Below are 26685 nucleotides of genomic sequence, written 5' to 3'. Positions count from 1 at the left end.
TAAGGCTCAACTCGTTAAACCTTGTTCGGATCCACTCGGCTTCGTCTAGCTTGACATCCAATAAAACTCTCAGAGAAGGAATCTCCACTTCAACAGGTAGGACAGCTTCCATACCATACACAAGGGAGTAAGGGGTTGCCCCGGTCGATGTACGTACTGAGGTACGGTACCCATGCAAAGCGAAAGGGAGCATCTCATGCCAATCCTTGTACGTAACGACCATCTTCTGCACAATCTTCTTGATATTCTTGTTCGCCGCTTCTACCGCACCATTCATCTTCGGTCTGTAAGGAGAAGAATTGTGATGTTCAATCTTGAAATCTTTACAAAGCTCTTTCATCATCTTGTTATTGAGATTTGAACCATTGTCAGTGATGATTCTCTCAGGAACTCCGTAACGACATATGATTTCTTTCTTGATGAACCGGGTAACCACTTGTTTGGTGACTTAAGCATAGGAAGCTGCTTCCACCCACTTGGTGAAATAGTCAATCGCAACCAAGATGAAGCGATGTCCATTCGAAGCAGTAGGCTCAATCTTCCCAATCATATCAATGCCCCACATGGCGAATGGCCAAGGCGAATTCATGACATTCAGAGGGCTTGGTGGTACATGCACCTTATCAGCATAGATTTGACACTTATGGCACTTCCGAGCATATTTGAAACAATCGGATTCCATAGTCATCCAGTAATAACCCGCTCTCAACAATTTCTTAGCCATTGCATGTCCGCCGGCATGAGTACCAAAGGAACCTTCATGAACTTCCTGCATTAACATGTCTGCCTCAGGTCTGTCCACGCATCTGAGCAAGACCATGTCAAAGTTTCTCTTATACAACACGTCATCCTGATTCAAATAGAAGCTTCCAGCTAGCCTTCTCAGGGTTTTCTTGTCATTCTTCGACGCACCTTCAGGATACTCCTGAGTCTTGAGGAAATTCTTGATATCATAATACCACGGCTTCTCGTCACCCACAACAGACTCGGCTGCAAACACATACGCAGGCCTCTCAAGTCGATTCACCGCAACATGCGGCACATGATTCCACCAATGAACTTTGATCATAGACGACAAAGTAGCCAAGGCATCAGCCATTTGATTCTCATCCCGGGGGACATGATACAACTTCACCTTCTTAAAGAACGTCAGTATTCTTCTGGTGTAATCTCTATACGGAATTAAATGCGGCTGATTCGTATTCCAATCTCCATTGACTTTATTGATCACAAGAGCTGAATCTCCGAAAATGTCAAGTGTTTTGATCCTCAGATCAATGGCTTCTTCTATCCCCATGATACAAGCCTCATACTCAGCTTCGTTGTTGGTGACGTCAAACGTCAATCTGGCAGAAAAAGGTATATGAGCACCTTTAGGATTAATCAATACTGCCCCAACACCGTTGCCGTTCATATTCACAACCCCATCAAACATCAGTGTCCATTTGTCATCCAGGTCCGGTCCTTCCTCGACAAGAGGCTCTTCGCAATCTTTCATCTTCAGATACATGATGTCTTCATCAGGGAATTCAAACATCATAGGCTGATAATCTTCAATCGGTTGTTCGGCAAGATAGTCTGACAGAATACTACCTTTGATGGCTTTTTGTGACGTGTACTGAATGTCATACTCTGTTAAGATCATCTGCCAACGGGCAACACGTCCGGTGAGAGCTGGTTTCTCAAAGATGTACTTTACTGGATCCATCTTAGAAATCAACAAAGTAGTATGGTTCAACATATACTGTCTCAGTCGGCGAGCAGCCCAGGCCAAAGCACAGCAAGTTTTCTCGAGCAGTGAATATCTTGTTTCACAGTCGGTAAACTTTTTGCTAAGGTAGTATATGGCATGCTCTTTTCGACCAGACTCGTCATGCTGTCCCAATACACACCCCATCGAGTTCTCAGTCACTGACAGGTACATTATCAGAGGTCTCCCTGGAACTGGAGGTATAAGGATTGGAGGTTTCTGTAAATACTCTTTAATCTTGTCAAAAGCCTTCTGACAGTCATCATTCCACTTGATCGCTTGATTCTTTCTGAGCAGTTTGAAAATTGGTTCACATGTAGCAGTTAGATGAGATATGAACCTTGCAATGTAGTTCAATCTCCCTAAAAACCCACGGACTTGCTTCTCCGTTTTCGGTTCAGGCATCTCTTGAATAGCTTTGACTTTTGCTGGATCAACCTCAATCCCTTTCTCACTGACGATGAAGCCTAAAAGCTTCCCTGATCTCACCCCAAACGTACACTTATTCGGATTCAACCTCAGTTTGAACTTTCTCAACCGGTCAAACAGCTTCTGCAAATTAACCAGGTGCTCCTCTTCTGTCTGTGACTTTGCAATCATATCATCCACATACACTTCAATTTCTTTGTGCATCATGTCATGAAAGAGAGTCGTCATTGCCCTCTGATAGGTAGCACCAGCATTCTTCAGCCCAAATGGCATCACCTTGTAGCAGAACGTGCCCCAAGGCGTAATGAATGTCGTCTTTTCCATATCCTCTGGCGCCATCTTGATCTGATTATATCCGGAGAAACCATCCATGAAAGAGAATACCGAGGATTGAGCCGTATTATCAACCAATACATCAATGTGAGGTAATGGGAAATCATCTTTCGGACTCGCTCTGTTCAAATCCCGGTAATCGACACACATTCTAACTTTACCATCCTTCTTCGGCACAGGAACGATGTTGGCCACCCACGGTGGATAACTTGTAACAGCCAAAAAACCTGCATCCCACTGCTTCTGAACCTCTTCCTTGATCTTAGCTGCCATATCAGGACTCGTTCTACGAAGCTTCTGCTTGACCGAAGGACATCCTTCTCTAAGAGGTAATCGATGCATCACAATATCTGTATCCAATCCAGGCATATCTTGATATGACCAGGCAAATATCTCCACATATTCTCTCAGCATCTCAATCAGCCTCCTCTTGACAGAGTCTTCTAAAGCAGCCCCAATCTTAATTTCCTTTTTGGTGTCCTCAGTACCCAAATTAATAGTTTCCAACTCCTCCTGATGAGGTTGGATGACCCTTTCCTCTTGCTTCAGTAGTCTGGCCAATTCTGCAGGGAGTTCACAGTCTTCCTCACTCTCCTCTTCAGCTTGGTAGATGGGATTGTCGAAATCATACTGAGCCATAACAGGACTGTTCATAGTGAATGCCATAAGATCGCTTCTGCATGTTTAATGCTCTGTTTTTAGAAAAAGAGTTCAAAAAGGTCGCAAAAAATAAAAACATTGCCATTTTTATTGTTTTGAAAAAAAAAGTGAAAACAGAAAACAGAAAGACAGGGATCACAAAATTTGTTCAAAAAATGTCCTTCATTAATGATAATCATTAAAACATGATGAGGCCCTACAAAAATGAATCACTACGCCTTGGGCAGAACGTAGGATTTTCATGCAAAATGACAAAACAACAGAAAATTACTCTGTCAGAAGAGTAACTTGAACCACTTCTTCAGCCGTCCAATTGTTGATAGACCCCCCTGGTGCACACGGGCGAACCCAGTTGTCCAGATCACAGTTACTGTCACAGTCTTCACTACCGGTTGCAGAGACGTCGCCATGATTCATCAGCCCAGCGCTGGTAAAGGTACTTGGACCCGCTTGACCATTCTGCTCTGCTCGGAGAGGCTCATAACCGACGCCAAATTTGTCTTCTTTAACCGGCAAATCCACCATCTTGCCCCAGCCTCTAGTCTTGCCAGAGTCAACGACCTCCTTAGCCTGCTTGTAAGAAGTAATTGAAACACCTGGTTTTCTCTGCTCAGCGTACGCCACTTTCTCAAGAGCCACAGTCTCAAACGCCTGGCATAAAGTTTCGTGGATCTCGCCATCTACCTCAACATATTTGAACGAGGATAGATGACTCACCAGAATTTCCTCTTCACCGCACACAGTCACGATCTGACCGTTCCAGACATACTTGAGCTTTTGATGGAGAGTCGACGAGACTGCCCCTGCTGCATGAATCCACGGACGCCCCAATAAACAACTGTAGGCGGGCTGGATGTCCATAACATAGAAGATGATATCAAAAACCTCAGGACCTATCTTCACAGGCAAGGTAACTTCTCCACACACAGAACGTTTGGATCCGTCGAAAGGACGAACGATCAGGTCACTGGGATTAAGCACAAACCCTTCCGCATCAATCTTCCTCAGAATCTGCTTAGGCAACACATTCAGCGACGACCCGGTGTCTACCAATACGTGAGACAACACTGCCCCCTTGCACTCCATGGTAATGTGCAAGGCTTTGTTATGGTTTCGCCCTTCAGGTGGTAAGTCCAGGTTGGTAAAACCCACACCATGCCTGGTGCTCACATTGGCCATCACACCCTCCAGTTGATTGACAGAAATCTCCTGAGGCACGTAAGCCAGGTTCAACATCTTCAGCAAGGCATTACGGTGTGCCTCAGAGCACATCAATAGTGAAAGTATAGAAATCTTAGACGGAGTTTGATTCAACTGATCTACAATCTTGTAGTCACTCTTCTTGATTATTTTCATAAACTCCTCCACGTCTTTCTCAAATGACCCCTCGGGCGCTTCCTTTTGGACAGGCTCTTCCTCAACCACAGCTTGCTTACCCTTTGCTTTGGCGAGAGCTTCAGCATTATTGTCCCTCAAAGGCTGCGGTGCGAACAGACGACCGCTTCTGGTAAAACCTCCTGGACTTCCTACATTATCCACCGCCGGACCAACAGTTGCAGGAACTCTGTTCGGTAAACCAATTGTCACTGGAGTTTGATTCACTGGTTTTGTCTGACTTTCAGCCCTTCTGTAACTGCGATGAGCATTATCATATTTCCACGGCACGGCTTTACTATTCTCAACAACCCTTCTTCCAGGCGCAACGATGGTAGTTGGAACACTGATGGTTACAGGCACGGGAATGGTAACTGGGGTACCATTTGCTGCAGGTGCGCTAACAACCCTTTGTCCACGTTCTTCAGACGGTTTAAAGTAAATGGTGATAGTTGATGCTGTTCCACGATCTTTTACAGCCCTACTGAATTGCAAACAACCTTCATCCATCATACCCTGGATACCGGTCCTCAACTGGTCGCAACCATTCTCAGATTCTGCACAGCCCAAACAATCTTCATCACAGCCCGGGTAGACACCCCCATTCAGCAGACGGCCCTTCACAACTAGCAGAGAAGTCTGAACATCATCAACATTAACAACCAGATCTTCAGCTTCTTTCCCTTCAATATTGTTCACTCTATGCCCACCATGCTGAGGCATAGGGTTGTTCACGACGTTAGGCACTGGAGCGAAGTTGATCGCCTTGGCATCAATCAAATCTTGAACCTTGTGCTGGAGAGCTCGACACTTATCAGTATGGTGGCCTGGTGCCCCAGAATGAAAGTCACATCTAACATTAGCATCATAGCCGGGAGGCAGCACTGTAGGCGGAGCCATTGTACGCAACTCAATCATCCCCAACTTGAGTAGTTCGGGTAATAATTCTGTGTAAGACATGGGCAGAGGATCAAATCTTCTATCAGCCTGCAATTTCTGTCTGGGCTGATAAGGACGTTGCTGTTGTTGTTGTTGTTGTTGCGGTTGTTGAACTCTTTGTTGTTGTTGTTGACGAGGTTGAGGTGTCGGAATGGTTACTGCAGCAGCTTGACGGTATTCAATTCTATTCTGATCTCTGCGGTGTTGAACAGCATTAGTTTCACCCTCTCTTCGACGAGGTGCCCCAACAAACGGCTTCCTAGAAGAAGAGGAACCAGCATCTTGAATCTTCCCATTTTTGATCAAACTCTCAGTCCTTTCTCCGCAAATGACAACATCAGAAAAACTACCGAATGGGCAGCTCCCCATTCGGTCCATAAACACACCTTGAAGAGTACCAATAAACATATCTGTCAACTCCCTTTCCAGCATAGGGGGTTGAACTCTAGCAGCCAGTTCACGCCACCTCTGGGCATACTCCTTGAAGCTTTCATTGGATTTCTGACAAAGACTCTGCAGCTGAGTCCGGCTTGGTGCCATGTCCATGTTGTGTTTGTATTGCCTCAAAAAGGCCTCACCCAGATCCCTCCAACAGCGGATAGAATCTCTCTTCAATTCCATGTACCAGTCCAACGAAGCCCCAGATAGACTGTCTTGGAAAAAATACATCCACATCTTTTCATCATCGGTATACGCAGAGATCTTTCGATAATAAGCCTGCACATGGGTGCGAGGGCAAGAAGTACCGTTGTATTTGTCAAAGGACGGTGCTTTGAACTTGTGAGGGATTCTCAAACCTTCAACCAATCCCATATTAGTAACATCAAAACCGAGAGAATTCTGACTTTCCATAGCACGGATCTTCTCAGCAAGAGCTTCAACTTTGCGGTCTCTCTCATTGACCCTTCCCAGAACGTCTTCGTCCTCACTGAGCAGAGAGAACATATCCTCTTGTCTGTCAACAATCGTAGCAGGATTACGGGCCGGAGCACGGACTACTCTGGCATTAGCGGCATCTGGAACAATAGGTTGACCGTTGATTCGAATACCCCCCAACTCGTCACCTACAGCATAGTTGTTGACAGGTACAGCAGCAGCAACATTGTTATCATTGACCGGGCCTCCCTCTGGCGGAGCATGGTTGATCGGTGGATTTGCAGCCTCTTGTCTCTGAACCATAGCTCGAAGCTCTTCTTGACCTTGCGCAACCCCTTGCATCATATTCATAAACTGGGCCATGCTAGCCTTCATCTCAGCCAACTCAGCTTGAAATTGATCCATACTTCTCTGTTGATTCAGTCTTGTTGAGTAGCGGTGCGGACGTTGATCAGCTATCCTGCCTAAAACAGGAACCAGAGTGAGAAGTCACGACCAAGAACACCTGTTATGCAAAATGATATGAGTATGATGCTAATGATGCGTATGATGCACATGATATGCTCATTTCTCAGGCATTCAAAGAGCCTGACCCATCCTGAAAAGATGGCAACCTGCAGCAACAAGAGAACAAATAGATACAAGGGAATGCTGACATCCTTATACATACATAAGGGTGAAAAGGCATACAACCAATGTCAACAGAATATTCACATAAACAGAGTACAAAGAAATGAATCCCATCCAACAAACCTGGAGGTGATTCTCAATAATGAAGATCCAAAGACGGGGTACAAACAAATGAATCCCATCCAACAGGTCTGGAGGTGATTCTCAACAAAACACAAGCAAAGATACAAACTAAGACAGACGGTCTTCTGGAATGAGGGTCTTCAGGTAATGGCACTGGTCTATCAACAGTGAGCATTCTGAGCATTCTGGTAAAGGGGTAATCTTCTCCTTCAACTGTCTTCTAAGCCCCAAGACTTCTCCTCCAAGGTGGTCCTCTGATGCCTGTCTCAAGTCTACTTCCCTCTTCAACTGGATGTCTTTATCTCTGAGTTGCTTCTCCAAATCTCTGATCTTCTTCTGATAACTGGCCTCAGCCCTCTGCAGCCTCAAGCGCTCCCGGTGTTCTGCATCTAACATACTCTCCATCTCCTCGTAGGATCTCTTCTTGCTCCTTGCTCTGCTAGCATCTTCCCCTTGCACTTCCCTGAGTTGATGGGCCATGTGCAACCTATCAGCTTTAGCTTTGTACAACTCCATATGGGTGTCTTGCTCCTTCTCCCTCAACCGACGACTCTCCATCAGAGCTTGCTTATAGTGCTCAGCAGGCACACTATCAGCAAGAATCAAGGGTGGTTGCTCTTGCAACGGTTCCATCCTATCGTAGGGTAGCAACAAAGTTTCCACTCTCTTCTTTACCCAATCAGTGTAATCAGGCATGGCTATGGCAAACTTCTTCCCTAAGACGGATCCATCTCTGACACCAATGGACTTCCAAGCTCTTCCAATCTGCTCCAACCTAACAGGGTCATCCTTCTTCTCAAAGTACACACTCTCAGCTATCTCAGCTTCAAGTGGTCTTCTACTCATAACGAAACCTAACTGGCGAAGAGAAAGAACTGGATTATAATTTATACAACCCTTGGTCCCCACGAGTGGCACATTCCGGAATTCTCCACAGCTCATAATAACATTCTTCACATTCATCCGGTAAGATTGCCATCTGATGTCATAGGAGGTGAGCGACATGACCCTCTGAGTCCACTTGAGAGTGCTCTGAGTGTCCATAAAGGGTCCACTACCAGGCAGGAGTGACATGAACCATCTAAACAGGAGAGGTAGACAGCACCTGATGGCTCCACCCTTACCATGCCTACTGTGGATGGCATAGTAAGTATCAGCTAACAAGGTGGGGACTGGATTTCCTCTGATGAAAATGCTGATGGCAGCATGGTCAACAAAATTTGGCATACTGGGAAATAGGATGATCCCATATATCAAGGCGGCAAGCTGTGCGTGAAAAGCTTCCCAATTTCCCTTCTCTGCTTCATCTCTGGCTATTCTCAGAAGAAACTTCAACGGCAGACCCACAACTCCCCCACTGGGCTTCCAATTATCACAAACTTCCTTAACACTCAACCGGAGAGCTCTGGCAACAACCTTAAAGTCAACCTCCTTTGGTACGTCCAAGAAAGGAACCTGATGCTGAATCGGGATGCTTAACAGTATAGAATACTCCTCGAGAGTAGGTGCTAACTGGTAATCTTGGAACGTGAAACATCTAAGCTCCGGGTCATAGAACTGAAGAAGTGTCTGCAACGGCACCGGGTCAACTACTGTCTTCAACACTGTCAGGATATCCCCATATTGATTCACGAAACCCCCCCAGACGATCACTGGTCACAAGACTGCCCAACTCAATCAGAGGCGTCAAAGGCTCCCGGTGAAAAACGTAGATACAAGTCTTCCGCTTCAACTCTGGGACTGTTGCCATCTCTATCAGTGAACAAGCTCTGGAATGTACCTGAGAAATGATATGCATGCAGGGATTAGTTTTTTTCTTTTTTTTCTTTTTTTTTTCTTTTTTTTTTCTTTTTTTTTTTTGCGTTTCTTTTTGAAAATAAATATGCTATGATGCACATGATGCAAACACAACTGGCTGGCGGTGCATCTCTGATCACAAAGTCGAAGCTTCGGTCTAAACTCAGAACCCAAATCCAACTTGAAAACCCAAGGTCAACTGAATATACTGTTGTCTGAACCCAAAGTCAACATCAGAACCAAGTCACCAACAGAACCGAGTCACCAACGGTACCTGTAATGAAATAACCCTTCCCTACTCACGGGTGTAGTCTAGGCCAAGGTAAGGTCAAGAGAAACGCAGGATAAACAACCCTTTCAAGAATATCATCCTGTGCACACCCGATGTATGCACCGATAATACCCCATCAGAGTCTGAACTACTCGTGATATCAATGTTCCGCTAAGTGGCGTACACCACCCGCTTCCCATGAATCACTCTATTCCTAGGTTCCCTAGATTTCACTCATAGCCTGGGTATTGGGCCTTTTACCTCATAGAACTCCCACCCCAACAGAGAGAAACAGACAACCAGCCAGGTGAACAGATGAATATGAATGCAAACATAATTACAAACATAAATGCAAACAACAGACAATGAATGCAAACAGTAAATAATGAATGCAATAAATAAACACAGCACAAAGCAACCAAACCCTAACCTAGAGAGCGCTAGGAGAGACTCGCTTAGGGAAGACGGACCAGCACAGGTCAACTTCTCCATCCCCAGCAGAGTCGCCAGCTGTCGCATTGCGCGAAAAACCGGCGGGAAAAGAAAGAACAACAGAGCCGCCACCGTGCGTTATTTATCCCAAAAGAGGGAAAGGAAACGCTCGAAGTAAACCTGGGAAAGAACATGGTCTCGCGACCAAAGAGGATGGGTTCGGGAGTCGGTTATGCGAAGGGAAGGTATTAGCACCCCTACGCATCCGTAGTACTCTACGGGATCCACGCACACTAGAAAGGAAAATTGGTTGCTAAACACTGCTCAAATATTCACACACACTGGCTGAAAGAAACGAAAGAGACTGACTGAAACTGAACTCGGCAGGATGTCGCATCCTGGGCCTACTTAGTCTATCAGGCATAGACATCAGAGTCGAAGTAGTTCGGACTGGGGAAACGACACATGCTCGCTAAGATATCGCATCCTATGCATACGTATCTTCTCGGACGGGAGAAGAATCAGAGCATTCGTAGCTCGGCTGACACGCACACAAGCAAACTGGACAAAGGCAAAAATGGAGCCTGAATGCCAATTGCTGGACTTACATCAGCATCCGAACCAAAACACACGCAAGGAGGCAAACGTGGAGCCCAAATGCCAATCACTGGACTTACATTGACATCCGAACCTAAACAACACAACAGATAGATAGGGAGTCGGGGACTCAGCCTATAACTGTCAAACGCACACAAACAGACAGCAAATGCTAAGGAGTACGGGGACTCGAGCCTAGCAACGGTCAAACAACACACACAAAAGAAAGAAAAGGCGCCCGGAGAGATCAGCTCAATCTCCTGCCTACATACTTCATCTGGTATGAAGATCAGGGCGATGTAGTTCCCCTACGCAGGGATAAAGGACCAGCCTAACCAGATAACAGAGGGAGACACAACACTAGGGAGACTACGACTCGAGCCTAGATGTTATCATGCAAATCATCCCTAAGTTATGGTTTCTAGCTAAATGGCACAAGGGCCAACCTATCCTAAGCATGGCTCACACAGGAAGCAAGTCACACACACTTAACTTGCACAGGAAGCAAGCCAAGCAAAACCTAACTTGCACAGGAAGCAAGTCTAAACTAATCCTAACTTGCACAGGAAGCAAGTCAAACTATCCTAACTTGCACAGGAAGCAAATCAAACTATCCTAACTTGCACAGGAAGCACACGCTATACACAAACAAGTGGCTCAAACAAGGGTTAGGTTTTAGTCAAAGGGTCATATCAACCTCAACAAACAAACCTCTGGAATGGGGTGAGTGTTGCTCTTAACCTTGCCATTGAGGGGGCTAAGGTGAAGCAGATGAAAGGATGAAGTGAGGATGAGACCTCACAGCTCTTATCCCTGGCCTGGGAGAGCTCAAGACAAAAATGTGTGGGTTCAGAAAGTGGGAACCCTTCTACACATTTAGAACTGACTCAACTGTACAGTTGTACAAGATCTTGGGTTTGTATCTGCAATGCATCAACACAGTGGTGTGAGCAAGGCAGATGACACACTGAATAGTGGGGGATAGATTGCATATCCCTACCTTCCACCAATTGCCTCTTCACTTAGGAGGTCTTTGACTCTATGCAAGGACAAAGCTAAACATCCACAAACATTGCCTCTTAAGGAGGACTTCAGACAGTTGCCTGGCCAAGTAACAGGCCAGGTCTTCCAGACTACATGAAGTAAAGGAGACATACCTCAATGCAAATTGCTTATACAAGCAAAGCAAAGCAAAAAGTTCACAAGGAACTAAGCAACTAAAGCACCTGAAACAGTCAAGCAGATGTTAGCATACAACTTCAAACAAAACAAACAGAAACAGACACCAATAGTCAATTAGAGGCATATGGATGTGCAAGGCACAAGGCTTAAGGCATGTAAGCCAAGCCACCTACAAAACAAAGAGGTTAGACAATGATACTTGAGTAAGCTCAATCAAAAGAATTGGTCTTAATGGTCATTTGATGGTCAACCTGAAATCACAAACTCAAAGGTGAGTAACAGGACCACTAGGACAAGCCTAGGGTCAAAAGTGGATGAAAAAGTCAAGACAGCAAGGGTCAAGTATCCAAAATCATGTTCAAACCATTAGGAAACAAAACCAATTGGTCTCACACTCATATCAATCATCATCATCATTTCATGAACCATTTAGGTCAAAACATGGCAAACAGAAGCTCATAGAAATCAACAGAAAGACTTGCATCAAAAGCAATCTAAACATTTTCCAGAAATCATCAAATAAATCATGATCAAACCTAACACGTAGCATAGTAAGCATGTCAAATTTCATCCCATTTGGGCAAGTGGAAGGCAGTCAATGAAAATCAGAAAGTCAAAACCAATTTGAACATGCTCAATGGAGTCAACCAAACATGCATCAACTTAGAAAAATCATAAGTCAAGAATGGTGTATGATAAATGAATGGGATCAAAACCATGGCAAAGATGAGAATGTCTAGTTATCTCATGTAAAATTTCATGTCCATCTAATAAAGTATGAGGATTTCACAAATGAAATGGGAACATGTGTCACACAAAGTCAACATTTGACTAGGCAGGGAAGAAAAATCTCAAACAAATGGAAAATTGTTCAAATAAATCCAAGAAAATTCACATGTAAACTAGACATACAAGAGTAGGCTCATGCAAAATTTCAATCCATTTAGAGGCCAAGAAGCATGGTAATGAAAATCATGAAATTGGACATCAATGGTGTGACACAACTTGTCACACCCTAGTTCAAAAAATCATATCTCACAAACCACAAATGATAAATGCACAAACTCTATACCAAAATCACCATGAATGTGTCTAGTTTAAGCACAAAAAATTTGGGAGCCATTGGATACATTCTCCTCATTTCACAATTGATTTGGCATGGTGTACAAAATTTGGTCACATGTCACAAACCCTAAGGCCATTTAAAAACCATTCATCCAAAAATTCTGGAAAAATAATGATAAAAAAGTAGAGATCATGATGAACATAACACAAAAAATCCCATTGAATTTGGATTAAAATTGAAGCTTTTATGAATTTTGGAAGATTGGTAATTAAAATGAAATAATTATTGAAATTGACATTGAAAGAGTGGCATTTTGGTAATATTTGATTCACTTAACCTAAACGGCGCCGTTTTTGGCCCAGAATGAAATGTTTTCATTGGCCAGTGGGGAATGACACAGTACACGTGAGGAAAGAAGAAAAATTCTGGGAAAATACACATTGGAATCTAGGGTTCATGTTCATCCATCCCCAAATTCGAATTTCTCAATTTTCTCCGAAAAATCAAAATTGATTACACCCAAATGACCAGCAAACAATGACAAGCACGAATCTAACCATGGTTTTCACTAAGACCTCTCACAATTCAAGATTCGAACACAATAAATAAATGTCATCAAACTTCCAAATGGCATAGCTTCATGAATAAGCATTCATTTCAAAAAGTAAACACATCATGATAACCAGCATAGAAAGGCCTTCACTAAGCATGTATCAATTTGAAAAAATCATGGAGCTCGAAGACTTACCAATTTGGAGGGACAGTGGTGATTCAGTTGGTTTTTAGTGACTTTGACTCCAAACAAGTACACTTTAAGCTTTCCAATGATGGATGATGGTGATGGTATGGCTCAAGACATCTTGGAAATGCTTAGATCATGGACTGTCAAAGTTGAAAAATGCAAAGATGGATTTTTAGAGAATGAGATGAAATTGGCTGTTGGTGTTGCTGCTGTAACTGTTGTTGTTGTAATTTTGATGCTTTTTTGACAGAAAGAAGTAAGTGGCCAGGCTTTGGTTGGAAAATGCAAGTGAGGTTTTGGTTCTGCTGGCAGTTGGTTTGAGCTTGACAGGTTCTTTGGAGTTTTGGCCAAACAAAATTCAAATGCAAGTAGCCAAAGGTGATTTGGGAGGGTGTATGGTTTGAGCAATGGCCAAAGGTTGAATGCAGGGTTTGGGAGATGCAGTGCCAAAAGCCAAGTCAAGTTTGAGAGGGTGTATGCTGCTAGCAGTTGGTTGGGTTGGCAGATTTTTAGTGAATGCCAAGGTGAGTGTAAGGTGATTGTGTGATGTAGGCTAGGTCATGTTATGTTGGTGGTCACAATGCAATGCTTCAAGTTTGGTTCATGCAGGGTTTGGACAACTTTGGTTTTGGACAGGTTTTGGAGTTTGGCCAAAGCAAGGTGAATTTTGTTTTTTGGTGACAAGGTTGAGTTTGTTAATGAGACACTGAGATGGACAAAGGCAAGGCAAGGTTTAGGTAGGCTTTTAAGATGCAGGATGGCAGGGTGAGGTTCTTGACTGGTTTTTCATGGCCAGGTTAATTTGTTGTGCTTGTAAGGTCTTGAGGATGCAGTGCCAAGGGTGTTTGCTGCAGAGTTTGGACAGAAAAGCAAGGTGAAGGCAAGATTCAAACATGACCTTCTGCTGCAGTGTGGCCTATTATGTTTATTGACAGAAAAAGCATGGTGGTTTGTGAGATGTCTTGTGGCAGGATTGGTGCTCCTTTTTTTTTGACAGCCAGCATGCAAATGGTAAGCAATGTGTGTCTTTTGAATGAGAATGCCCAATCTATTTGCCTTGGCCAAAGTAGTTTGTGATGCCCCTTTCTGCCCTTGCTGCTGTTCCCTCAATATGCAGAAAAAGCAAACATCATCAAAGCTGCTATCTCATATCGTACAAGTATGGTGTGGAGGTCTTGTTTTGAGAAATTGCCAAGGTTTTCCCTCTCCTACTGCAGTATTGTGACAGACCTTAGAAGAGAAAAAAAATCAAAGTGTTTTTGGTAATGAGTGTAAGATGGTTGGTTTGCCCCCTTGCTTCGCAATGATCAATATGCCCCTGTCATCAAAATGCCATGCTTTGTTAATACTATTGTCCTTGACAGCAAAAGTTATGGTTCATGAAGGTATGGTCTCTTTGAATTGTACAGTAGGATAAAGTTTTTTTTTTTGGATGCAAAGCAAGGTTGGATTTTGGAGATTTGGACAAAAATCTTGGAAAAATAGCAGGGCCCCCCTCTTTGAATGAATGTGGTTTGCAGGTTTTGTTGGAACTGTGGAGTTTGGCCAGCTTCAAATGGATTTCAAAGGACAGCTAAATGCACAATGCCTGCTGGACAGTACAAGGCCAGGTTAGGTTTTTTGAGCAATTGCCAAGGTGTTTCCTCCTTTTCTGCAGTATGGTGACAGGTCCTTTTTTGAAGAGAAATGCCAATGGTGTGTGGTTTGTAGCTGCCTTTTTGTGACAGTGCTAGCCAAGCCCTCGTCTTGTGTGACAATATGACAGAAAATTGGGGGGAAAAATCTGCTGTGAGAGTACAAGTTATGGTTGTGAAAGTATGGTACAAACATGTCCTTTTTCCAATTCTTAAGCAACTAAGCATGGTTCTTTGTTTTGCTGTTAATTTTAGGCTGTAAGTGAGGCTCTAATGACAGAAAAGTTGCTGCATAATGCTGTCCTTTTGAGGTACAAGGCAAGGCATGGACAAGTATGGTTAAATGGTACTTTTCTTACAATTCAAGCAACCAAGCAATATTCATATGTTCTGCATAATTTGGCTTTGCAAACACACTCAAAATGATATTTATGAGCTGTTCCAATTGGCCAAATGTTGAAAAAATGCTTGAGTCAAAAAGTCAACTCTTGGTCAAACTTACATTTAAATGAAAAAGGTCAAAATATGCCATTTTGATTGGTGAAGTTTTGGCTCATGAAACTTATATTTTTGGAAAGAGGGGATCAAATGTGACTTGTAGGAAAAAACCCCACCAAAATTGGCCAAACGGTTTGGGAGATATGGCCCTTTGAAGTTCAAGATTTTCTGAAATCGATTCGATCATAACTTGCCAACCACACATGGGAATTGAGAGTTCTTGGACTTTTTGGAAATGGGAGAACAAGATCTTCAACTTTCATGTTGGGCAAAAATTCATTTGAGGCTTGTATCAAAATGTAGGTTTGAGGATCAAGACTTTCCATTTATGGCAGGTTTCAGTTACAGGCCCAGTTTCTTCTTTTGGAAATTTTTGATCTGGCTTCAAATTCTTCCATGATGGTGTTTGGCATGATGTATGATGACTATTTGGACATGAATGAACTCTCACAAACCAAATCCAATCATCCAATCACTGATTAAATGGATAGTTGACCAACAGTTGACTTTTAGGGTTTCTGACTGGTTATGCCTTGACTGATGAATTCCAAACCCTAATTCCTTGAGAATTTGACTTCAAATGATGTCCCAAGTTGTTTGAAATCTTGATTATTGACCATGGTGCCTAAATTCCACAAGAATGACCACCAACCATTGCCTTGACTGGCAGTTGACTTTTTCAGGTTTTTTGACTGTCTGGGCATGAACTGCTGACCTCTGAGCCCTTAACCCTTGACCAAAATACTTCAAATAGACCTCCAAGCCATGTGAACTTGTTGCACAAACCTTAGGGCCTTGATTCAATGAGAAATTCTTTTGCTTGCTTGGTTGACTGATCAGAAGATTAGTTTGACCTAATTCTGATTGCTTGCACTTGAGGCAACTGAGGGACAATGCAAATGCTATGCAATGGATCATGACATGCTATGACCTAATATGAAAATGTATGTATAATGATAGGTGCAAATTTGAGGTGCTACAGTGTCCACCAGCATATTGGATATGGCGTCCTCTTTGCAGCTCATAGATATATGTAACGCCAAGTTGTGGTCTCTTCCCTCCTCGGGGAGATCAGAGTCACAAAAACTCAAATTGTTATAAGCGGTGATGTTTGCTACAATGCTATCAAATTGCTCTAGCATGACATCGTGATCTACGTACGCCACATCCAACACCTTCTGCAGAGCCTCCCGGTGTGGTTCAGAATTCAAAAGTAGTGATAGCACAAATATTTTGGATGGCATTTGTAGAAGCTGGTCTACAATGTTGTACTCGCTTCTTTTGATGAGCCTCAGCATCTCATCACAATCTTCTTTCGTATTGCCACTCGGGCCAACAGAAGCAGGAGTTTTCGGCATGGAGGCGGGCTTAGCAACAAGTGCCGGATTCGGAGTGCTCACAGCATTCCCAATCGAACGTTCAACAAAATCAACGTCAACACTTCCTCGAACATCAGCCTGGGGTTTCAACGGAGCTGAAAATACACAACCACTGTAGGTCAAACCACTGACGTCAGCAATGTTTACAGCAGACGAAGAGGGCAAGGGCACTTCTTTCCCACTTTCCACTTCTACAGCATTGTAGCGATAAGGAACCGCCTTCTCGGAGGAGTACGGTACAGGTCCGGCTGGCTTGATAGTCAGAGCTGGAGTAACCTTCTACTTGCTACCATCATACTTGATGACAACAGGCTCAGGTATCCGAAATACTGGAGAAATTATGTTGACTTCGAGCTCATCTTCGTCAACATTTCTATTTTGGAGGATCTCGATGACTCCCTCGTCCAACATCTCTTGAACATCTTTGCGCACCTGGCGACATCCTCTCTGATTAACAGAACAGACTTTGCATCTATCATGGTCATGTTCATAATGGCTATAATCACACAGTAAGCGATGCAACTCAACCAACGATTGTCGGATATGAATGACATATTTGACCTTGTACTTGCCAGGACAGCCCTGGACCATATTAACAGACATCCCATGCTCGGGCAATGGGTTCTTCTTCACATTTGGACCTACGTGTAGCACCTCAAATTTGCACCCTACCATTGTGTACATTCATTGCATATTAGGTCATAGCATTAACAATGTCCACTGCATAACATTGCATTGTCCATGTGCCCAAGTGCAAGCTCAGTTGATGAATCAGGTCAGAATGATCAGGAGAATCAGTCAATCAAGCAAGTGAGTGCCATTTTCATTGGGACAAAGCCCTAGGGTTGATTTATCAAGCTCATATGGTCTAAGGATCATTTTGAAGTGGTTTGGCCAAAGGTTGGATGCTCAGAAGTCACCAGTCATTGTTCAGTCAACCAGAAACCCTAGAAAGTCAACTGTGGTCAACTGTGCCTGATTTTATGGATTGGAAGGTGGGAAATGGTTTGAAAGGCCTCATTCATGTCCATATAAGTCTCATTTGACATGCCAAAGACCAAGGTTGAAGATTTGGAGGCCAGACAGAAAGTTTCCAAAAATAGCAGATGACCTGTAATCTCAGCTGCCCAAAATGGAAACTTTTTCTCCTCAAAATAAAGTCATCATACAAGCTTCAAATGGAATTTTGTCCAACATGAAAGTTGAAGATCTTGTTCTCACTTTTCCAAAAAGTCCAAGAACTCAAAAATCCAATGTGTGGTTTGCAAGATATGATCAGATGAATCTCAGAAAAGACCCGTAATCAGGAGGCCATAACTACCACATGGTTGGTCCAAATTGCAAGTTCTTTATATGCACAAACTCCATTTGACATGTACTTCAAGGGTGCATCATTGTATTTTTCCAAAAAGGGCCAATGCAAAAAGTCACTTTTCAACTGGACTGTTAAATTGGATCAGGGGCAAAATCGTCCAAATGTCAAAATATTTGGAATTTTGAGATGGGACTTTTTGTAACACCTCAGGAATGACATTTGGAGTGTGTTTGAATCCTCATTTCATGGCTAGGCTTTGCAAATTGAGTTTTGGCTTGAAGAATGAAAGTGCATAAATTGGACATTTTCCATCACATGGTGAAATTCAAGAATACTTATCCAATTGAAATGAAACTTGTTTCTACACATCACATATGGTATTTTGGACTTGTTGGAACAAAAATTGAGCTGCTATTTGGACTGTTTTGAAGGAAGGGCATTTTGGCCAAATTGAAGGAAAATGCATTTTTGCTTACAATGCCATTTGGTTAATTACCTTGGTTAATTGTGGATTAAGCTGACATATAAAAGCCTAATTACTCCATAAACGTAACAAAAAATTCATTTCACCAAAAATTTGGATCAAATCATCACAATCCTCTCTAGAATCTTCAAGAACTCACAAGAACCAAAATCCAAAAATCTCTACAAAACGGTGATCAATTTGCATTCTTCTTTTTGCATCGATCTCACTTTGGCCATTACTCCATCTGTTTGTGTTGAAAAACCATCAAAGCCGTGCCATTATCAACTGTCCAAAAGAGCTCCATCCATGGTGAATCGGGGATTCGAGAACTAGGAGCACAATTGAGCAAAACTGAGCTTCACATCACCTTGCCACGAGCTTGTACTGTTGCTGTTTTGCCAAATCGCGCCTTGATTCCGTCGAATTCAATACTACCATAACAGGTTAGCTCAAAATTCGACCTCAAGCTTTCGTGCAATCATTGTATGCGTGTTGTAGTGCGTGTTATGTGGATCACGAGGATGCTTTTAGAATTGCGAATGGTGAACCGTAGTGTAAGAAATCTTAACTCGAAGTTTAGATCTAGAACCCTAAGTTCATCGATTCGCACGATTTAGGAATTTTTAGGTTAATTGGAATGCATATTCATGCTCTACGTGTTGTAACGGTTCCAACGACTATAAGATCGCGCATTTTGGTTAGGTTTTGAGTGAAGTGTGTTCTTGAGGCTTCGTGTAATTTCTGGAAAATTTCTGGCTGGAGATGATGAATAGTGACGCGTTTGATCCATAAAACATTTTGAAAATTTGAATTGGGAGTTTCCCTCCCCCGCGCCCAATAATTACGTTTCTGCCATTATTCAATATTTCCATTAATTAATTAATTAATTCTAAAAAATCCTAAAAAATACCATAACACTTTAAAAAATCATATAAAATTATAGAAAAATCACAAAAATATGGAAATAATTTTGTTGACTTTGTGGTTGAGTGTAGATGATTTTTGACCTATTGGTCAAAGTTGTGCATGGAATATTTTTCATTTGACCTAGGGTTTCTTCCACATGTGTATATTTTGATACCTTAGACTAATTTGATCATGAAATTCTCATATTGTAAAATAAATGTCTGGAAATTTTTGTGATGATTGTTGACTGGATGATGCTTATTTCCATATAAATTTTATGAGTTTTTGATACCTGGCTATGGAGTTATGAATTTTTGAACTTAGGTGTGACAATTGGTGTCACACCTCTTGATGCCAATTTGTTGGATTTTTTAGCATGACCTATCCTTGTTAGAATTGATTGAAATTTGGCATGGATGCTCATTAACATGTTAGGATCCTTTGTGAATTTTTGTGGAATTGTTCATTGTGTTTTCTAATTGATCATGATTTTTCATTTCTGATGATTGAATTTGCAAGCTCATATGACACATGTTGGTAGATTGATTGAGAAATGCTCATGTGGTATTGTATGATCATGAAATTTGACATGCTTGTAGTAGACACATGTTAGGACCTCCCTGTTTTGGTCTCATCCATTTCTTTTTTGTTTTCATTGGGTTATGAATTTTTGAAGTGGGAGCATGTGTTGATGTTGTGATTTGGAGCCTATAATTGTGTCTGTTTTTGTTGATTTTCATTGACATGGTTCCATTTGCCCAATTGAGCTCAAATTTGACATGGTAGACCTTGAATACCCCCTGTTTAGGTGTAAATTGTTTGAGAATTTTTGGGATTGTGTTGAGGTGGATTTGGATGCAATAGTTCTGTTTGTAGGCTTAATGCTTCCTTTGAACTAGTTTGCCTTATTTTGTGCATAGAATGAGCATGATGAATGATATGACCATGAAATTTGGTAGAATAGTTCCTGACATGTGTAGCTTTCATTTGGCTTTGGTCCTACTAATTTCCCATGTAATGTCACTGTTTACCATTGGATTGAAGTTAATGTACATTTTGTAGCTTCATTTGATTGTGTTTTTGCATGCTTAGACATGTTGAATTAATTCCCATAGTTCCACTAGTCCAAATGGATTAAAAATTGACATGTAGCTTGTTGAATGTCCTCTGTTTAGGATATAATTTTTGTGGAATTTTCCATGCTGTTTTGGTATTTTTTGTGATGTGATCTTGCTGATTGCTCATATGTGGTTTAACATTGCTCACGTTGCCTTACAGGTTGTATAAATTGAAATAGGTGTATAGTTTGGATATGGGACCAATTGGGATCCCTTTGTAATTGAAATATCTTGGTTTTAATCATGATTTGCCTGCTGTTTTAGGATTTTTCCATCCTTTGGACCCTAGGCTTGGCCTAGTGGTCTAGTTACTTATGTTTGAGCTTGACTTTGACTTTTCAGGTTAAAAAGCTAATGCCTTAAGGAGGTTGATACATGATTGAGTTGAATTCATTTGACTAATTGTTTGTTTTGTAGGGCTTGGTTCACTTGACCTTTGTGCTAGGCACATGATGTACATCATTGGGATTGTTAATTGGTCATTATATTGTTGTCTGATTATGAATGGGATGCTAATTCTGTTTGACTTTTGTACAGGTACACCTAGTTGCTCAGTTCTCTTAAGAACTTGCATTGCTGTGCTTATAAGCAATTGGCATTGAGGTATAGAACTTTCTTCTTCATGTAGTCTGGAGACCCGGCTGTTACCGGGCCGGGCAAACTGTCTGAAGTCCTCCTTAAGAGGCAATGCTTGTGTATGTTTATATTTGTCCCAAGCAGGAAAAGTCCTCATTTGAGGCAATTGGTGGAAGGTAGGGATAAGCAATCTATCCCCCACTATTCCGTGAGTCTTCTCCTTGCTCCCATTACATGGTTGTAGCATTGAGATCCAAGCCCAAGATCTTGTACATTGTCCAGTCGAGTCTATGTCCTGAGCGTAGAAGGGTCCCCCCATTCTGGACCCACGCTCCCTTGTCTGATGCTCTCTCTGACTTGAGATAGAAGCAATGAGGCACACCCCTCATCACCTTTCATCTGGCTTCACCTTAGCCCCTCAATGGCAAGGTTAAGAGCTAACCTGACCCCGATACAGAGGCTTGTTTGTTGAGGTTGATATGACCCCTCGACTAAAGCCTAGCCCTGATGTTTGAGCCCCTTGTTGGTGTGTTTATTTCATGCTGTATATGTTTGTGTGGCGTGACTGTATCCCCTAGGTTTGCTAGACTCCGCGTAGTCTCGTTTGCATGACAATTAAGGTAGCACGGTTCCTTCGTATAGGACTTCCTTTCTTGCTTGAGCTTTCCTAAAACACAAACAAACATTATCCCCTCTTAAGGATATGTCAACTCCTTCTACTACAGGTGAGTAAGTCTCCAAAGGTCGAGCATCCGGTAGATTGCGTAGTGACGTTATCCACTTAAAAAACACAAACCAACAGGAATAGTTTAGCCGAACTACGGCAACTCTGATTCTCATGTTCAGATGAGATACGTAGGCACGAGATGCGATGTCTTGTCGAGTTTGACTAACCACTAACATCTAATTCTTTTCTCTCGCCCTCGTTGCGATTGAGACCCCCCCTTTCTCTTGCCCTAGTTGCAATCGAGACCCTTCTTCCTGTGTCTTGTTGTGTGCTTGGAAGCTGATGTAAGTCCATCGAGTGGCATTCGGGTTCCAGTGTTAGTGCGTGTTTTTGGTTCGGATGCCGACGTAAGTCCAGTGATTGGCAGTCGGGCTCCACGTTTGCCTTTGTGTGTGTTTTGGTTCGGATGCTGATGTAAGTCCAGTGATTGGCATTCAGGCTCCACGTTTGCCTTTGTCTGTGGTCGGTTGTGTGCGTGTTAGCCGAGCTACGAATGCTCTGATTCTCCTTCGTCCAAAGGAGATACGTATGCATAGGATGCGACATCCTAGCGGGCATGTGTCGTTTCCCATGTCCGAACTACTTTGACTCTGATGTCTATGCTAGATAGACTAAGTAGGCCCAGGATGCGATATCCTGCCGAGTCTGTCTTGTTTGTTTCTTGTGTCTCCTTCAGCCAGTGTGTGTGTGTGAGCAGCGTTTTAGCAACCATTTTCCCTTCCTATTGTGCGTGGATCCCGTCGAGTACGACGGATGCGTAGGGGTGCTAATACCTTCCCTTCGCATAACCGACTCCCGATCCCATTCTCTTTGGTCGCGAGACCATGTCTTTTCCAGGTTTACTCTGAGCGTTTCCTTTCCCTCTTTTGGGATAAATAACGCACGGTGGCGGCTCTGTTGTTCTTGTTTTCCCGCCGGTTTTTCGCGTAATGCGACAGCTGGCGACTCTGCTGGGGACTATAGAGAAGTTGACCTCTGCTGGTCCATCTTCCCTGAGCGAGTCTCTCCTAGCGCTCTCTAGGTTAGGGCCTTGGTTGTTATATGCTGCTTTATTTATTGCATTCATTTGTATATATGTGCATTTATTGTTTGCATTTATTGTGTGCATTAATGTTTGCATTCATTCATATTCATCTGCTGTGTTGGCTGTGTGTTCTCTGTTTGGGGGTGGGTGATACTCGAGGTAAAAGGCCCGATACCCAGGCTATGAGTGCAATCTAGGAAACCTAGGAATAGAGTGATTCATGGGAAGCGGGTGGTGTACGCCACTTAGCGGAACATTGATATCACGAGCAGTTCAGACTCTGATGGGGTATTATCGGTGCATACATCGGGTGTGCACAGGATGATATTCTTGAAAGGGTTGTTTATCCTGCGTTTCTCTCGACCTTACCCTGGCCTAGATGACACCCGTGAGTGGGAGGGGATGATTATTACAGGTACTGTTGCTGACTTGTTGGTGACTTGTTGGTGACTCTTAGTACTAATGATGACTGTGAATTATGGACACTTATTTCTGGGACGCCAGAGTTCTGTCCGTGGTTTATCAGCGGGTTCCGTTTATTTCGGATCCCCGGGTTGAGTTGAGAGTACTTGTTCAGAGGATCTGGCTGTCATCCGTTCAGTGGATATTCCTGTGATGGTAGTGATGTAATCTCCGGTTCTGTTTATTTCGGAACTCCCCAAGTTGGATTGATGGTGACCTAGTCCCTCAGATAACTGTGACTGGTTCAGAGAAGTATTGGGTCTTCAGATGACTTGGCGGCACAGTGGCCTGCATACATGCATTTGCATTGGTCTCATTTGGCATTCATTTGCATTCAACTCATGTCAGTCCGTACTCAGGGTCCATTATTTTTATTGAGACTCAGGTCGAGAGATATCCAGATGTCAGAATATTGTTGATAAAATTTTATCTGTCTCAATGAAACCGGAATCAAAGGACAGAACATTCCTAGTACGGACAGACATTGCATGGGTGAGTCATACTAACCTGTTTGCTGTTTTGTAGGGTTCAGTATTCAACCGGTGCGCATAGCTCGTTTGCTCAGATAACCTGCTGGGGTCAACAAATCCAAGCTGATGGATCTTCCCAACGCCGACATCCTTGAGCTGAAAGAGATGGTGAGAGACTTGTTCAGTATGGTGCAAGGGCTTGCCTTGGGGCAGAAGGCCATGGCCGAAAGATTGGAAAGGATCGAGAAGCGGCTGATGGTGGAGAAAGTTCAGGACCAGGTTCCGTCCTCCGAAGTAAACAAACCCTCTGGCACTGTAGTAAAGAAACTTTCTGACGGAAGTCCTTTCAAGAAGGAGGTTAAGCCAGTTGGTATGACGGTAAAAAGGGAACGTAGTCAGGATCGTTATCACCCTTACGCTGGCTCTGTAACCACTCCTGTTGGTAATACACCTGCTCAACAGCAACAACCACCACCTCAACAGAAGGCGCCAAGGGTTAGGAGCCAGGTGAAGAAGAAAAAGGAGGAACGTCAGTTTGAGGAGCCACCTGTGACTTATGCCCTCCTGTTCCAGAGGTTGATGGATCTGGGTTTGGTACGGCCGAGGATATTGATTCCCATAGAGCGGCAGAATAGGCCTCCAAACTATGATGAGAATGCTAGTTGTGTATTTCATTCTGAGATGCCCGGACATAGCATTGAGGGCTGTAGAGCTTTTAAGCATGTTATCCAGGACATGGTGGACTCTAAGACCATCAACTTAGCACAGATCATGAAGGGGGATGTCAACCCTGTGCCCAGGCGGGGTCCTGTGAAAGTCAAGATGGTAAAGAAGTCCAAGAAAGGGATGGAGGTGACTGAGGAAGATCAGTTAAAAGTTCCAATGGCTGTGGTCCCCAAATCGCTGATGCAGGATGGAGCTTTCCCTGCTGTTGATGATACTTGTGCAACCGTCACCACAGAGGGATGTATGCTGACAGGAGATACGACCCAAAGGATGAAGGAAGTAGAACTGGACAATGAAAAAGAAACACCCAGCCAAGTAATCGAAACCGTCAAGGCGGAGAGTGCTCTTGTGGCTGGGAAAGAGAAGAAGCTGTCCATTTCTTCTTACAAGCAAGCTCTAGAGGTGGTGAAGAACCAAGAGGCCTAAGGCTGGGGAAGAATCATCGACATTGTGGTGAAGGCAGACATGTTCGGGATTGGTTATCCGGATCAAGAGTCGTCTAGACCGAACAGAGGACGTCGCTCACCGTATATCTTCGTCAGTGCGGGAATGTTGGATCCTGGTCATGCCCATTCAGTGGATGAAGACGTTGACATCAACCGCGAGCTTGAGGCGTGGATAAAGTCGTGCGTACCAGACAACTGGAAGGCTTCCAACAGCATCACTGTCACTCATCCAGAAGTGTAGTATTTCTGTTTTTCAATTCTTGTTTGCATGAAAGCCATACGTTTTGCCCGAAACGTATTGGTCCATTGTAAGGGCCACCTCATGTGTTTCATTTTGCAACATTTTGCATCAATGATAAATGGATGTTTTTGTAGTTAAAAGCGGTATTCCCTGTTTTTCACTTTTTGCAGTTTAAAAAATAAAATAAAAATGGCAATATTTTTCTTTTGTTTTTCCTTTTGAGATTGGTCTCACCTCACCGGTGATTATTCTCCGGATCTCATCGATAACAATTCGGTTACACCTCGGTATGACTTCGGCAATCCGATCTATCATGTCAAAGAAGAAGGCGAAGAAGATTGTGATCTGATGGAACTAGCCAGGTTGTTAAGACAGGAGGAGAAGGTGATTCAACCGCACGAGGAGTGACTCAAGATTGTTATTCCAAGCACCGCCGAGGTCAGAAAGTGAAAGTTGAGGCCGCTTCGGAGGCAAGCCGAGAACAGAATGGTAGCCCTGTTGAAAGAGCAGGTTTATATTTGTGCCTGGTCGTATCAAAATACACCAAGGTGGGATACCAATGTTGTGGGGCACAAGCTACCATCAAGAGAAAACTGCTCTCCATTGAAACAGAAGCTGAGGCCTGAAAAGGATGAGAAAGAGAAAAGGTGTATGGACCCCCAAAGGGAGAATAGAGCTAGTTCAAGAGATGAATTCCCGGTACTTCACAATGGGGTATCGGCTGATTATATAGCTCAGGTCTCATTGTTTACCTTCATGGATGGATTCTTGGCCAAGACCAGATTGAATTGCTGCCAAATGATATGAAGTAAACAATGTCCATCACACAAGGGGCACCTCCTTGGTATGAAGGGATGCCATTCAGTCGCAAGAGGCCGGTGCCACGTATCAAAAGTCTACGGTGACTTTGTTTCATGATATGATTCATCGTGAAAGCAAATGCCATGTTGATGACATGATGGCAAAGTCCCAAGCAGAACAAGGGCATCCGGTGGATCAAGTTGGTTGATTGGTTGAGATAGCTCATACTGTTGAGTCTGAATCAGTGCACTTATGGAGTGTTGTCCGGTAAGCTGCCGAGGCTTGTTGTGGGCGAATCAGAGGACAAGGTTGATCCTGCAAAAAAAAAAAAAAAAAAAAAAAAAAAAAAAAAGGCAATACTAGAAACGCCTGAACCGAAAAAAAAGAAAACAAAAGAAATCAAATGGTCAGGTGGAATGATGACTGCCAAGGGGCATGGAAAGGAAAATGAGTAGCAGGAACCTCTGATTATGATACCTTCCTTGGAAGAAACAACTGTTAATCTGGTACTTGACAGCCCTCAAGGGGTCTATGAGGTGTATTGGGTCAGCATGACTAGTCTTGTCGAAAAGAGCATGCAATTTACCTAAGCAAAAAGTTTATCGACTGTGAAACAATACACTCACTGCTCGAGAAAACTTGATGTACTTTGGCATAGGCTGCTCGCCGATTGAGACAGTGTATGCTGATTCATA

This window comes from Lathyrus oleraceus, chromosome 1 (assembly GCF_024323335.1).
Source record: "Lathyrus oleraceus cultivar Zhongwan6 chromosome 1, CAAS_Psat_ZW6_1.0, whole genome shotgun sequence".
Taxonomy (NCBI): Eukaryota; Viridiplantae; Streptophyta; class Magnoliopsida; order Fabales; family Fabaceae; genus Lathyrus; species Lathyrus oleraceus.
This window is presented reverse-complemented; position numbering follows the sequence as displayed.